Source organism: Micromys minutus (genome assembly GCF_963924665.1).
Source record: "Micromys minutus genome assembly, chromosome: 13".
Taxonomy (NCBI): domain Eukaryota; kingdom Metazoa; phylum Chordata; class Mammalia; order Rodentia; family Muridae; genus Micromys; species Micromys minutus.
In genome coordinates, this window is record NC_137982.1 from 30,433,462 (window position 1) to 30,448,585 (window position 15,124).

The window sequence follows — 15,124 nt, forward strand, 5'->3', positions numbered from 1 at the left end:
TAACACTTGACACTCCACAAACACTTGACACTCCTATTGTCAGTCTACTTCCTCATCTCTGACTGCTACCAATGATGCATTTCTGCCCATCCACAGACATGGTGGGAGCTGCAGTTGGTTTCTGTTGTTCTGAGCTGCCAAGCGACAAGGGTAGGTTTGCTGTAATCTCAGTTGTTTTTTCCTTCCCAGGCTCTAGATCTGATCCACAGATCACTGGTTTCACCCCATCATTCACATCAAGTGGCAAAGTGAATGATTTCCATCCTAGCACCTTCTTGTGGGAGAGAAATGTATACACTACTTCATTTAGAGGTGGTAACCTCCTGCTATTGGGGTAAGAGTACACATCTATCATTCATTCCTTCATTAAACTTGTATTTAGGCTGTAAAGTTTTTCCAAGTATCATAAACACGGAATTTGACTTTCTGTCATTTTTCTTATCCTAGAAATAACTAGATGTACATTTGGCCACAGTTGCTTTCAAGTGACTCCAACAGAGTCTTCCACCTCTTTTGTTTTTTATTTTATCTTCCCCTCTTAATTGCTTTTTTTAAAAATCAATTTATAAGATGATTTACATCCCAGTTTGTGTAACTCAGATTTGCCATAATTTCGTCTACCTGATACAGACTGTTTGACCACTGGGTTAAGCAATGCCACCTGAGGTCCTTGTTAAATGAATATTTTTCTCTCCCCTCCTGTGGGCAAAATTATATCAGATCCAGCAAACTGAACATCAATTATTGGATCTCTTATGTCTAGTTTCCTCAGTCATTCATGGTCTTTCCATAGTTACTCACTGATATTTATACAGATCTCCATTTTGTCAGGGACTGACTTACTATTGTGCAGCCTTCATGTAAAAAAGGCTAAGCACATCACTGGCTGTGCTTCTCCAGTACACAGTGGAGCCTATCTGTCTCAGTGTACTAACCTTATGAATCAGAGGGTGGGGAGATGCTCTAGTTTCTTTATAAGAAGTCTGTTCAAAGGCATAATATTCAATGATATAACAGTTTCTTGTGCTGGGTATTTTATGAAGGTTTCTAATTATAGTCTTTTTACACGGATTTTTTTTCTTCTTCATGAATGATTTTATCTTTTGTAACTTCTACCCCATTATCTCCTTCACTGTCTGATTATTCCCATTGGTTACAATCTTTGTACTCCACAAAGGTACTTGGCAAGGATTTTGCATATACTTCTTACACCTGTTCTCACCAAATCTTAAGACAAGCCATGCTATAATCTCCATCTCACTGTTTTTGTCTCATGTTTACAGCCTAGTCAGCCCTAACCTTGAGAATAACACCAATGTCAGCTCCTTCTTATCCTCCTCTTTTATGTGTGCACATTCTTTCTAGAAATAGCCACATGTCAGTTGCATGTCTTATTTTCCAGAGCAAGAACCACACAAAACAATGTCATGACCCATTTACAACCCCATACCTTACATTCTACTTTTAAGAATTATTAAATACTATATAGTCCATTGTCCATTTTGCTTTCCTCTAAACTTCTATGGAAAGCTATACTGTGCAAGATGGCTTGTCCCTTCATAATACATATAGGAGGATGGTTATTTTGTGTTCTTTACATATGCACACTACCTCCAGATAGATCAACCTTGGTTTATTCACCCATAGGAAGGACAATACAACTGCTACTATATCAAGAAGACATTTAATTTCATACTACATAGCAACCATTCCAAAGATTGACTCTATAGACTCTCCAATCTCAGACAGCTTAGAATCAATCCCATGTTCTATCATCCATAGCATAGACAAGAAAAAGACTTCTCCCAAACTCATATTTGATTTTGACAAAACCCATGGTTGTGTACCAAGTGTTCTGTGAATTTTTCCTGAGATCACCAAACAGCTATCTACCTCAGACACAACACTAATGACAGAACAAAGATAATCCCATTCATTCTACCATGATGATATAATTATTATAATTAAAGTTGTATTGAAGAACATGAGTAAGGAATACAGACAACCTATTAGAGTCTACACAACTGAAAAAAATTATCTCTTCTTTCAACTATTGTATAAAAATTACATTCTTAGGAAAGAATATGCTCTCAGGAACCTCTTTCTCTAGTAACCATTAGCTTCCTATAGTCTCTAAGAAAGTTGAGGACTCCTGATCTAACTCCACTGGTGATAATTAGCTATTTATAAATCCTTTGGAAAGGGCTTGGTCTCCAGAGACTCTTCCTTTCATGACAGAAACATAATTAACCTAATCTTGTTCTGATCTCCTGGAGGTAATCTCACATACTGAGGACAATAGTGACGCTATGTCTGAAGGTCCCACTACAGTCCACATCAACTCAATCATCTTAATCTTCTCCATTCCTTACATAAACTGTAATGTAAACAGTCACTACATATGCAGTAAACAAAATGTAGCTTTCTTTCTAAATGTATTAATTCAACATAAAATTTAAAATAAGTGGATCTACTGAAAGTTTGAACCAAAATAATGCTGAAGTGCAGGTGAATCTTTTTATGCTGTTCAAAGCTGAAGATAATGTACAGAGCAGTGCATGTTATGCAGAATTGCAAAATAATGTAGGACAGCAAGAGGAATCTGCTGGTGATTTTGGAGTCTGTGAAAATTTAACAAAATATATTTGTATGAATGACTGTGATAAAGACATGAATATGAATGAGATCTATCATGGGAAATTTATAAAATAAGCAATTTGTTTTTTGTCTTACAGTGAATAACAATCAAGATGATGAATTCAAAATACAATTACATACATGTTTAAATAATATAAATAATATACAAATAATGAAAGGATAAATGACAACAGAGAAAAACATAAACACACATACACACCAATGACTTGAACAAAATAAAGACAAATAAGGGCATAAAAATATATATAAATATATTACATATTATATATTTATATATTTTATATAAAATACAAAACTATTGAAAACTTTAGATTTTATATTCAGATTTAGATCTCATATTCAAATATAAATTTTATACAATATAAAAAATAAAATGCATACATATTTATATATAATTATATTATGAAAATACAATTCAATAAGAAGGCATAAATACTGAAGAAAACCCAACCCAAATAATTAAATGAAATAAAATGTCAGTAATTCTAATAAAATTTCAGTTGAAAGCGTTATTAATAAAATGGATCAAATAGAAAAAAAAGGCTTGATGACAGGGTAGAGTAACTATCACTCTGTGAAAGTTAATATACTATTTCGAGAAAAAGCATGAACAGAAAATGCATGATCCTTTGAATATCCAAGAAAGTTTAAGTCTATGAATTGTGAAAGAAGGGAAAGATGTTCAAATCAAAGGCACAGAAAATATTTTCAATGAGATAATAAGAAGAAAATCACATAAACCTATAAAGAAGACATCCAATTGCAATATACATATAAAATAGTAGATAGAAAAAAATAAAAAAAAATAATAATTCATATCAATAATAGGTAAAGCAATGAATGTTAACAGATACAAAAGAATATAATGCATAAATAAAGAATGACCAAGTCAATGTAAAGTCAGAGTCATCAGTATAACTGCTGGTATTTTGATGGAGATGTTGGAATTCAGTGACCATTGATGGATCTTCTAAAGTTATTAAAAAATATCATAGGAACAAGCCCAGAGTACTATGCTTAGCAAAGCTATCCATTATAATTGAAGTAGAAATAAAAACTTTTTACAATAAAAACAAGGGAAGGTAATTTATTACTACGAAGCCAAACTACAGAAGATACAAGAAGGAATATTTCATATTAAAAATTAAGTATAAGCTACTTGAATAAAGGTATGTTAGTGGTTGAAGAAATCAACCTTTAGAAAAAAAAATACTACAAAAGTAACAAAATTACAGTAATGGCTCAATAAATTAATTGCAAACTAGGTTCTAATTTACAGGAACTGGACATAGTACTACCTGAGGACCCAGCTATACCACTTTTGGGCATATACCACAAGAGCTCCAATATCTAACAAGGACATATGTTCCAATATATTTACAGAAGCCTTATTTTTAATAACCAGAAGTTGGAATGAACCCAGATGTACTTCACCAGAAGAATGGATACAGAAATTGTGGTATGTCTACACTATGGAGTACTACACAGCTAGTAAAAACAATGACTTCATAAAAATTTTAGGCAAATAGATGAAGCTTGAAGCTATCACCCTGAGTGAGGTAACCTAGTCACAAAAGAACACACATGTTATGCACTCACTGGTAAGCAGATACTAGCCCAAAAGGGTCAGAATACCCATGAAACAATTCATAGAAATTATGAAACTCAAATAGAGGAGCAGGGATTGAAAAAAAAGATCATCCAGAAACTGCCTCACCTGGGAATACATCCCATATGCAGCCACTAAACCCACCTAAATCCATGCACTATTGCTGATGCCAAGTAGTGCTTGCTGGGAGGAATCTGAGATGGATGCCTCCTTAGAGGCTCTGCCAGAGCCATACTGATACAGAAGAGAACCTTTGCAGCTAACCATCAGACTGAACACGGGGACCCGAATGATGGAGCTAGAGAAAGGACAGAAGCTGAAAGTTCTGCAACCCCATGGGAAGAACAAAATTATTAACTATCCAAACCCACCACAGTTCCCAGGGACTAAAACACCAACCAATGAGTTTGCATGGAAAGACACATGGCTCCTGGTGCACATGCAGCAGAGGATAGCATTCTCTGGCATTAATGGGAGGAGAGGCCTTTGTTCCAGTAAATTCTCATTTTTTCAGTGTAAGGGAATGCCAAGGCATTGAGGTAGGAGAGGGTGTGAGAGAGGGAGCATGTTCATGGAGGTAATGGGAGGGGAATGAGGGATAGGGGATGGGATTGGTGGAAGGATATAATATCTGAAATGTAAATGCAGATAATATCCAATAATTTTTTAGCTATCTAAATAAATAAATAAATAGTGGTCAATCTTCATGACCAAGTCAATTTCATTCCAGAGACTCAACCATGATTCAAATTGTGTAAGTCAATAAATGTACATTAAACAAATGGACTCAAAGACAGAAATCATATGATTACCTTCAAAAACGATTCCTTGATAAAATCTAATATCCCTCATAATAACATTCTTAGAGAAGCTGTGGATGGAAAGAAAATACCTTAACACAATAAAGGCCAAATGTAATAACTCTATAGTCAAAAGAATAACATCAAAGATTCCCCCCAAGGATCCTGAACATGATATAGATGTTCCCTTTCTCTACTCCCATTCAGTATAGTGACATTCAATATATTATAGCTAAAGCACAAGGTTACAGACAAAACATTCTCAATGAGACTTAACTAGCACAGGAAGTAAAACCTTTAATTGACAAATGAAGTCTTAAAAATGTCTTATAGTAAAGGAAACTGTCAATCAAATAAAAACAAATCCTATGAAATTAGGGAAAAATCTTGCTGACTGTACATCTGACAGATGAACAATATTCAGAACACACAAAGAATTCATAACAAAAAATTAAGAAATAAAAAAATAATCAAAAAAGGAATCATTGATTTGAACAGAGAATTCTCAAAATAAAGACTATCAGTGAAAATTTACACTCAAATAAATGATTAATATCAGAGAAACTGCTATTAAACTCTATTGAGATTTCATTTCACTACAATCAAAATGGCTGTCCACAATAAGTATAATAACATCAAATACTGAAGAATTTAGGGAAAGATGAAGCCTCATAATTGGTAGGAGTACACACAGGTATGATGTAAATGAGGTTGGAGGTTGATCAAAATAGAAATAAGTATAAAACCACCATAAGACTCAGCTCTTCCACTCCTGAGCATATATTCAAAGGAATTTATATTACACTTCAGAGTTACTTATGAAACTCTTTCATTGCTGATCTGTTCACAATAGCTGTGAAATACAATCATCCTAAATGTACATCAACAGATGAATGGGTAATAAAAATGTGGCATATATACATAATGGAATTTTATTCAATTGTAGAGAAAAAATAGTTAAGAAAGTTGCAGGCAAATTGCTGAAACTAGAAGAAATGACTGAGGTATTGTAGATTTAGAAAGATAAATGCCACGTGTTATCTGGAGCATGCAGATCTTAGCTTCAAATCTTTAGATTTGTGTATTTACAAAACTGAAGATAAATTGAAAAGAACCATTAAAGTAGAGTGCCTTAAAGGATGGGGGGAAGTTAAATAAATGAAGATATTAGAAATCTGGAGAAGATAAACATAAGGGGAGATTTTAACAAGAATGAAGATGGAAAAAGATTTATTATTAACTATAACTAAGGATATATAAAATAAGTCATATAGAAACTTACAACATGGTAAATATCATGAGAAAGAGATACACACACACACACAGACACACACACACACACAAATCTTGTATGTCTAGTGAATGTTGATCCTGAAAGCCATGAGTTACTAAACCGTCTTCTTGGTAACAGATGTGAAATACTTTCTTATAAATTATTGGACAGGGAGGGCCCAGAGGCCTCCTCCTAATGGTATAGTTGCTTTATATTCTTCTTAGCTACCTACCAGAACTGCCTGAGACTATGAGATTACTGAAGTGACCACACGGTTATGAGGCATAGAGAAATCATGGTGGAGCTCATTGGAAAACTTTTTTCCACGCAATAGCTTTTACAGCAGCTATTGTGAGGTGCTATACAGGTTGACAAGAAAGTAAATAAATCAACAGCCTTACCTAACCATGAATGCTATAATGTAAAGAATATCTACCTTGCAAGATGCATCATTGGTCCAAGTGTATAATGACTGTTACTGGAGTAAAAAAAAGATGCCTTCTCATTGTATTTGAGAATCTCTCTAAAGAAACTCATAATTGGCATTATAAATATGATTGAAAACCTAGAGGTATAACTATTATTATTTAGATAAATTTTTATGATACAAATCTTCCAAAGAGTTATCAATGTTGGAGGAAACTTCTAAGGAGGAAAGATAGTAGTAGGGGTAAGGAGAAGATGATAATGAACTGGGTACAAAATCTGAATGCACTTTATAAATTGTCTAAAAATAAACCCTAATTTGCAAAACTTATAATAGTGACCTTTTTCATGCGAACCCAGTCTCCAGAATGTTTCACAGTTTCAGTTTCTCTACCTCCCAGGATTAACTTCCTATAACCATTTACTGTCTTCAACCAAACTCCATGGCCATTCTCTGCATATCTTTGTGCATAGACACACACACACACACACACACACACACACACACACACACAGAGAGAGAGAGAGAGAGAGAGAGAGAGAGAGAGAGAGATAGAGAGAGAGAGAGAGAGAGAGAAAGAGAGAGGAGATATAGGTAGAATAATTAGATTAGATGCATAGATGTTATATAGTTAAATATAGAAATAGACATACATGTATATTGGATAGAGATAGACATTATCTAGATATATATAGATAAATATATATAGATGTAGATATCTATATGTATAGATAGATATATAGATTAGATAAATAGATATATAGTTGTATAGATAAATACATGTACACATATGTACATGGATATATGACAGATAGATAAATAGATAATAGATCTATAAAAGATAGATAGATAGACAATTTTTGATCACCCTGAAGAAGGGAAGGATGGATTGTAGAAGTCAGAGTGGACGGAGGACACCAGGAGAACACTGCGCACTGAATTAACTAACCAGACATTATATGGGCTTACAGAGATTGAATTTGCAAGCATGACTCTAAAAAGGCCTCTGTCAGTTCCTCTACATATATGTAAAGGCTGTTAGTTTGGTGTCTTCTAGGTACACCTAATAGTAGGAATAAATGTGTCTTTGACACTTTGAAAATCTAATTTTCTCCTATTAGATTGCATTGTCCAACCTAGATACCAGGAATTTTTGCCTTGTTTTATTGTATTGTATGTGCATGTGTAGATAAAGATATAGATATATAAATATATAGATACATAAATACACAGAAAAATACACCAAATGGGGATCTGAATTTCCTTAAATAACTCTACTAGTCAAACAGAACAGCAAGGTGCAGAAATAAGTGGATTGAATGACATCATTAACTTATTCTAATGAACAAATAAATGTCTGAGTTAAATAACTCAACAGTACCTTCATAGTTAAATAGTACCATATAATCAAATAAATATGAAATAATCTAAAGCATAAACCATTAAATGGCTATACAATATAGGAATATGTATATGTTGTACATCTGTAGTCTATGGTACATTTTCTAAAATTGATCACACTTTAAGCCAGAAAGCAAATATTAACAATCATAAGTTAATTAAAATACTTTTGTGTATCTTGTCAGACAATGATGGAATAAAACTAGCAATCAATAACAAAAAATAGTGCAAAATTTAAACTAATATTTGCTGACTGAACAAAAAAACTTTTGTTTTTTATAACTTTATTTGAAGAATGAACAAATCTGGGTAGAAATTTTTACATTTCTACAATTGAATAAAATGAAACCACAATGTATTAGAATTCTTAAAATATACAGAAGGAAGTTATAGCAGGAAAATGTACAACTACCAGTTCTCTTGTTAAAACATGGAGATCTTAAATAACTCAAGAGTGAAACTCAGGGTCTTAGAAAAATAAGAACAAGCAAAGCCCCAAATCATTGCACAAAAAAGTAATAAAAATGCTCAGGGTACAATCTTTATGTTTGGGCTGCATATTCTTTAAGTATGTATTAGGATCATTTGGTATATAATGTCAGTTAGCTTCAGCATTCTCTGTTCACTTTTCATATGGACAGTCTGTTCATTGGAGAGAGCTGAGTCCAGTGTGTGAGAGTTAGTATGTGATTTAAATTGTAGTCATGTTTTTCTTTGGTTGGTTGGTTGTGTTTTGTTTTGTTTGGTTTTTATTTTTTGAACAAGTGCTTGAGGCATATTTGTTAGGAACTGAAATACCATCTTGGTGGATTTTTTTTTTATATATAATGAGTATGTAATGTCCTTCCCCATGTGTCCCAACAGCCAGTGGGAGTGATTGTAAAGACCGACAGTTAGACATTTTGTTGAGAGAGTCTAAATTGAAAGTCTCCATTGGGCCCATCCCTCCAATCTCAGGGATCTCTACTGAGGATGGGAAGGAAGGATTTGGGAGTCAGGGTGGATAGAGGACACCAGGAGAACATGACTCATTGAATTACCCAAGCAAGGCTCATATGGGCTCTCAGAGACTGAAGCAGTAAGCAGTTCCTCCACATATATGTTATTAGCTTGGTGTCTTGGTAGGACTCCTAATAATGGGAATGGATGTGTCTCTGATTCTTTTGCCTGCTCTTGGGACTATTTTTGTCCCATGGATTATCTTGTTCAGTTTCAAAATGAGGGATTTTGCCTTTTCTTATACCTTGTTTTGTCTTGTTTTATTGCTGTATCTACGAGTCTTGTTCTTTTATGAAGGGAAATTGGGTTGGGAGAGTGAGTGGATCTGGTGAAGACTGCAGGGGGAGCTGCAAGGAATAGAAGGAAGGGAAACAGCTGTCAGAATATATCCGAATATATTGTAGGAGTTAAGAATACATTTTCAACATAAAAATTGTTATAGACTGAAGACACGAAATACAAATCAATAAAAATAATTTAAAAAAACCCAAAGAATTGACATCTTGTAGAAGAAAAATGACAGACAAGAAAAAGGTAATCAATAAACACCAACTCTTGAGCCAAATTAAGTTTGAGAGGGAACAGGATATAACAAAAGATTACTAATCCATTGAAGGAATATTGAAAATCATATTTTTGAATGAAAATTTCCAAAAAAATATTTCTAGGAGTCATTCTTGATAAATAAAACTTAACAATATTAAAGTGTACTAACAACTCAAACTGACTATAATAAATTGTGAAAATAAATAGATAAAAGTTACCCATCAAAGAAAACCCTAGAGATAGTTTCAGTGCTTTATCCTTAATTAAAAGTGAACTAATTTGAACATTCCTGTAGCATTTCATAACATATAAAAGGAATAAAGTCTACCAAAATTATTCTAGGACTTCAGCATTACCTCAATACAAAACACAGATAAGGACACGAGAAATAAAAACAAATATTGTACTGCATTTTTCCTGATAAACCAAGACACAAATTTTCTTATAAAATACTTACATGGAAGATTGAACAATACATTAAGATATCATAAACCATGATCCAGTTGATTAAAATCTGAGATGAATGGATGTTGTAACCTAGAGTGAATAAGGAACTGAGGAAGTGTCTCAGTGAATGATGGATAAAATGCTGAATATGTAGATATGAAGACCTAAGTACAATCTCCAGAACCCACAGCATCCTGGGTATGTAACTGTGATATTGTGATATTAGATATGGCTGCAGGAGGATCCTCAGAAGCTCCCAGGCCTGTAAGTTATGATATACAGCAGTAAACAAGAGACTTTCTCAACTATGTTGGGAGATGAAGATTGACATTAGATGTAGGCCCTCGTACAAATATCACACAATACACACATGCAGAAATCACACTAGGGCCCAAAATCTTGAGTTTCATGCCTTCAAATCACACAAGAATGGATGTAAAGAATTGACTCTATAAGTTGTCCTCTGACATCTACGCATAGTGTACTATGTAACTACACACATGGACACATACATATGGACACACACTCATGTATACACACCATAAAAACCATAATATGAACACCAAAGTTTTAACAAAGAAGAAAAAGAAGACAATCAAATATAATCAGTTTCATACAGTTTTTTTTTTTTTCCAGAGGTTACCATATATACAGAACTAGGTTGGGGAAGCTGAGGGAACTTTGAATGAATGTGCCCAAAGTAGATGAAGTTTTGGTTGTGAGCTTCAGCACTTAAAGACAAAGATGCATGAAAGGTCTTTTTTCTTTTTCTCTCCCCATATTTTTATTAGATAATAAAATTATCCAATAAAAATTGCATTTATATTTCAGATGTTATCTCTTTCCCACAATCCCCTCCCCTCTCCCTCTTTCATTGCCTCCATGAAGGTGCTCCCTCTCCCAACCAACTTTTCCTACCTCAGCACCTTGGCATTCCCCTACACTGGGAAAATAAGCCTTCACTGGACCAAAGTCCTCTTCTCCATTTGATATTTGAAAATGCTATCCTCTGCTGCATATATACCTCGGGCCCATGGGTCTTTCCCCAGAAACTCATGGTTGGTGTTTTAGTCCCTGGAAGCTGTGGTGGGTTTGGTTAGTTGATCATTTAGTACTTCCTAATGGGTTACAGACCCTTTCAGCTTCTTTAGTTCTTCTCTAGCTCCTTCATTGGGGTCTTCATGTTCAGTCTGATGGTTAGCTGCAAAGATCCCCCTCTGTATCAGTATGGCTCTGGCAGAGCCTCTGAAGACTCATCCTTGTCAGGTTCTTGCCAGTAAGCACTACTTGGCATCATCAATTGTGCATGGGTTTATTGGGCACATGTGGGTTGTATCCCCATGTGAGGCAGTCTCTGGATGATTATTCTCCAATCCCTGCTCCTTGATTTGTCCCTTTATTTCCTCCAATGAACATTTTGTTCTTCCTTCTAAAAATGACTGAGGCATCCACTTTCTGGTCTTCCTTCCCTTTGACCTTCATGAGTTCTGTGGATGATTTCTTGGGTATTCAGAGACTTTTGGGTTAGTATCCACTTATCAGTGAGTACATACCATAAGTGTTCTTTAGTGACTGGTTTACCTCACTCAAGGTGATAGCTTCAAGTTCCATCCATTTGCCTAAGAATTTCATAAAGTCATTGTTTTTGATAATTGAGTAGTACTCCATTGTGTATATGTACCACAATTTCTGCATCCATTCCTCGGATGAAGGCATTTGGGTTCAAGAACTGTAGGCACCTGAAGAATGCTGAGAGTAGTATGTGATTCCCCAAGCAAGACTGTGCCAGTTGGTTTTGCAATAACAATTTTTCAGCCCTGAAAACATATTAAAAAAACACAAACATACACACAAACACAAAGACAAGGGAATACTTAAATCTGCCTAGAGGTAAGGAAGCAGAGACAGTGAATGATATAAGTAATCTATAATATAAAAATTATTCTTACAAAGGGTAGATGAAATGCTGAGTAAACTTGTTCTGTTGACATGTGCACAGAGTTGTCAAGGATCAACATCTCATCACTATGAGAGTAACATGACAAAGCCCCTGGGTCAGGTCACAGTAGTAAAGCCTCCTCTGATTTAAGCATGAGTGTTTAAGAATTACTGATCTCTGTGTTCAGTGCTCTTCCCAGGTGTTTATAGCTGAAGAGTTGCTCCCCTCCAGAGATCTCTTACAGAGATCTCTTACGGAGACCTCCTACTGAGTTTAGCTAATTTCACCACCATTACCACCACGTTCAACCTTTTGCCCTACATAATTAAATTTATGAGGTTCTTGATTGTTGTTTCTTAGTGACATCTCTTCAGAGTGGAAACAATCCCCATGACCCCAGGTTTTTTGTTTATATGCCAATACATCTTTTCTTTCTTAATTTCTCCACAGCTCTAGTCAGGTCTTTGGGACCCAAACCATGTGGAGACATGGTATCTCTGCATATCTTTCATTAGTAGTAGTGGCAGTAAGTAGTTAGCACTTTTAAGAAACAGGTCATGATATCAGGCCTATTATTAGTCATCACATTTCATAGTAAATTCACTTTATGCTTGAAGCTATTTTACCAGCCCATCATCTGTCTCCACCACAATGTTCCTTGGTTGTCAAAATTTACATGTGTAATAACATCTGCTGTATGTTTCACTCAGTCATAAATTATTTCACTTGCAAAATCTGCAGTGGTTACTCTCCTTCAGTATGGTGTGTATGGGATATGGGTAAAGTGGAGTTACAAAAAAGAGATGAAGGTAAAGTAAGGATCATCACAACCAAAGCAAGTCATCAAAAATAAAAAGGCGTGACCCATTCCCATCTCTGCCTTTTGGTGTGTAATTATTTATCTGCCCTATATCCAGGTATATGTATATTTATATTTCATGATACAAAATTACTACAATGGGATACAGTAAAAATGCCATTGGACTTCTAAAATTATATGCAATATATATATATATATGAAGTGAGAATTAAAAGTTAAAAAGTACATGTTTGATATATACAACTAAAAGTAAACAACTGTGTATTTTTACAAAGGTGGGTTTCCTGGAACAAGAATGAGACTAGAATGTCAGCACATGCCTGTAACTCCAAGACTGAAAGGCTCTGGAGGCTAAGGAAAGATCACAAATTCAAGGGAACTTTAAGCAACTCAGTAAGGTAGTGTGTCAAACCAAAATAAAACAAAAGTCCAAAAACAAACAACCATACAAAACGTACAAGAATACATTAGTGTGGAAAATGGATATACTTAAGAATATATCCATATATATTGGATATATGCTGGAAGAACTATTATTATTTGTGTGTGTGTATGAATACATGATCACTGTATGATGTGTATCTGTGGTACATATATGTGATTGGATGTGAACCTGTGGTTGTGGACTTGTATATCGTCTTGCAGAGGTCAGATCAGCTTGTTACTGCTTCTCCCCTACCCTAACTGTCTAGTTGCCTTCCTTCCAGTTTCAGTTAGTCTGGGTCAGAAAGCTCTTGGAATCCTTCACCTCCTTTTAAACTGTGAGAGCAGAAGCAGCTGCAGCTGTATTATGGTCAATGTTTTATGTGATTGTTGTAGACTCAACCTCAGGGCTTCATGTTCGCAGAGCAACCTGTTCTTATTTACTCACCCATCTCTCCAACCTCAAGAAAGTATTTCATATGTAGATAAGCTGTTCTTAAAAGTTAAATTTAAGATAAAAGTTTGAAATATAGTACACCAAAATATTTTGATTGATTGTATTGTACATGTTTTAGTATGCCTTCTTTAAAATTTGAATGTTTCTCAATGTAAAATAAAATTCAATACCCCAGAGAGTTATAGCAAACAAAGTAGTTGTGAATAGCAAATCAATCATAGCAGAAAGTTAACTGAGAATGCATTTTAAACATTCTTGTTATCTAAATACAGTTAAGTTCTGTCTTACTTTCCACTGAAAGATTAGAACTATATTTATCCTAAAGGTGTAAAAGTAATAGTGGCTGAGACACACCATTCGCTATGGGATTTGTACAATCCTTTGTAATAATTTTCAAGGCTATGTTCTTATTCTGTAATCTATGCTGTGAGCCCCTGTAGCCACTGGAGAGAAGAAGAACTCAGGTAAACTTCTCCTTTTCTCTGAGGCGGGGGGTGATTAACCCTTTCTCCCTTCTTTGTTCAACTCCCAGCCAGAACAATGTCTATTTCATTACTTCCTTTAAAAAAAGTCAGAGTCTTTAGGATTTTTAGATAGCCCTAAGATCATCATAAGTGTACTTTGAGGCCTTTGACAAAGCTGTGTAGCTAAAATACTAATTGAATGGAGATTCTGAGCATTTGCACTTAAGCTCAGTGTGGATTTAAGGTTGACCAGGTTCAGAGTGGAGGGGAGGAAACAACTGCATACCTTCACTCATTTTCAAAGTGAGTATCAGGAAAGAAATTCTTTGTAGAAGAGTCTCTGAAATCGTGGAGGCATTCTTGACATGTTCTCTATTTTATCATTTTCTGATAATTATCTATACAACCAAAGAACTTCTCAGAAAGCCTGGCAGATCCACAATGAAATTGTTAAAGTAAAACAAAAAGAGTAGGTTAGTGCAAATATACACATGATTGTGTAAATATACATATGAACACCCACACACACACACACACACACACACACACACACACACTGAACATTGCTTGAAAAAATACTGAAGATAAATATAGGAAAATAATTAAACATCTGCTTCACATTTGCATCAAATAGCTATGGCACTCTACAGCTTGTTCTGTGCTTGTTACCAGTGACTATAAATCAGGATGTTGATTTGAATGACATATACAGAAGCAAGCGGGAACAAATGAAGATAGGAGAGTTTCGACATGAAAATACATTAAATACTACACACTACAGCTGCTGGAAGATCTTAATCTCAGAAACAAGTGAGAGAATTTCAGTTTTCCTATGCTGTGGATTCTCAAAACATGATGCTT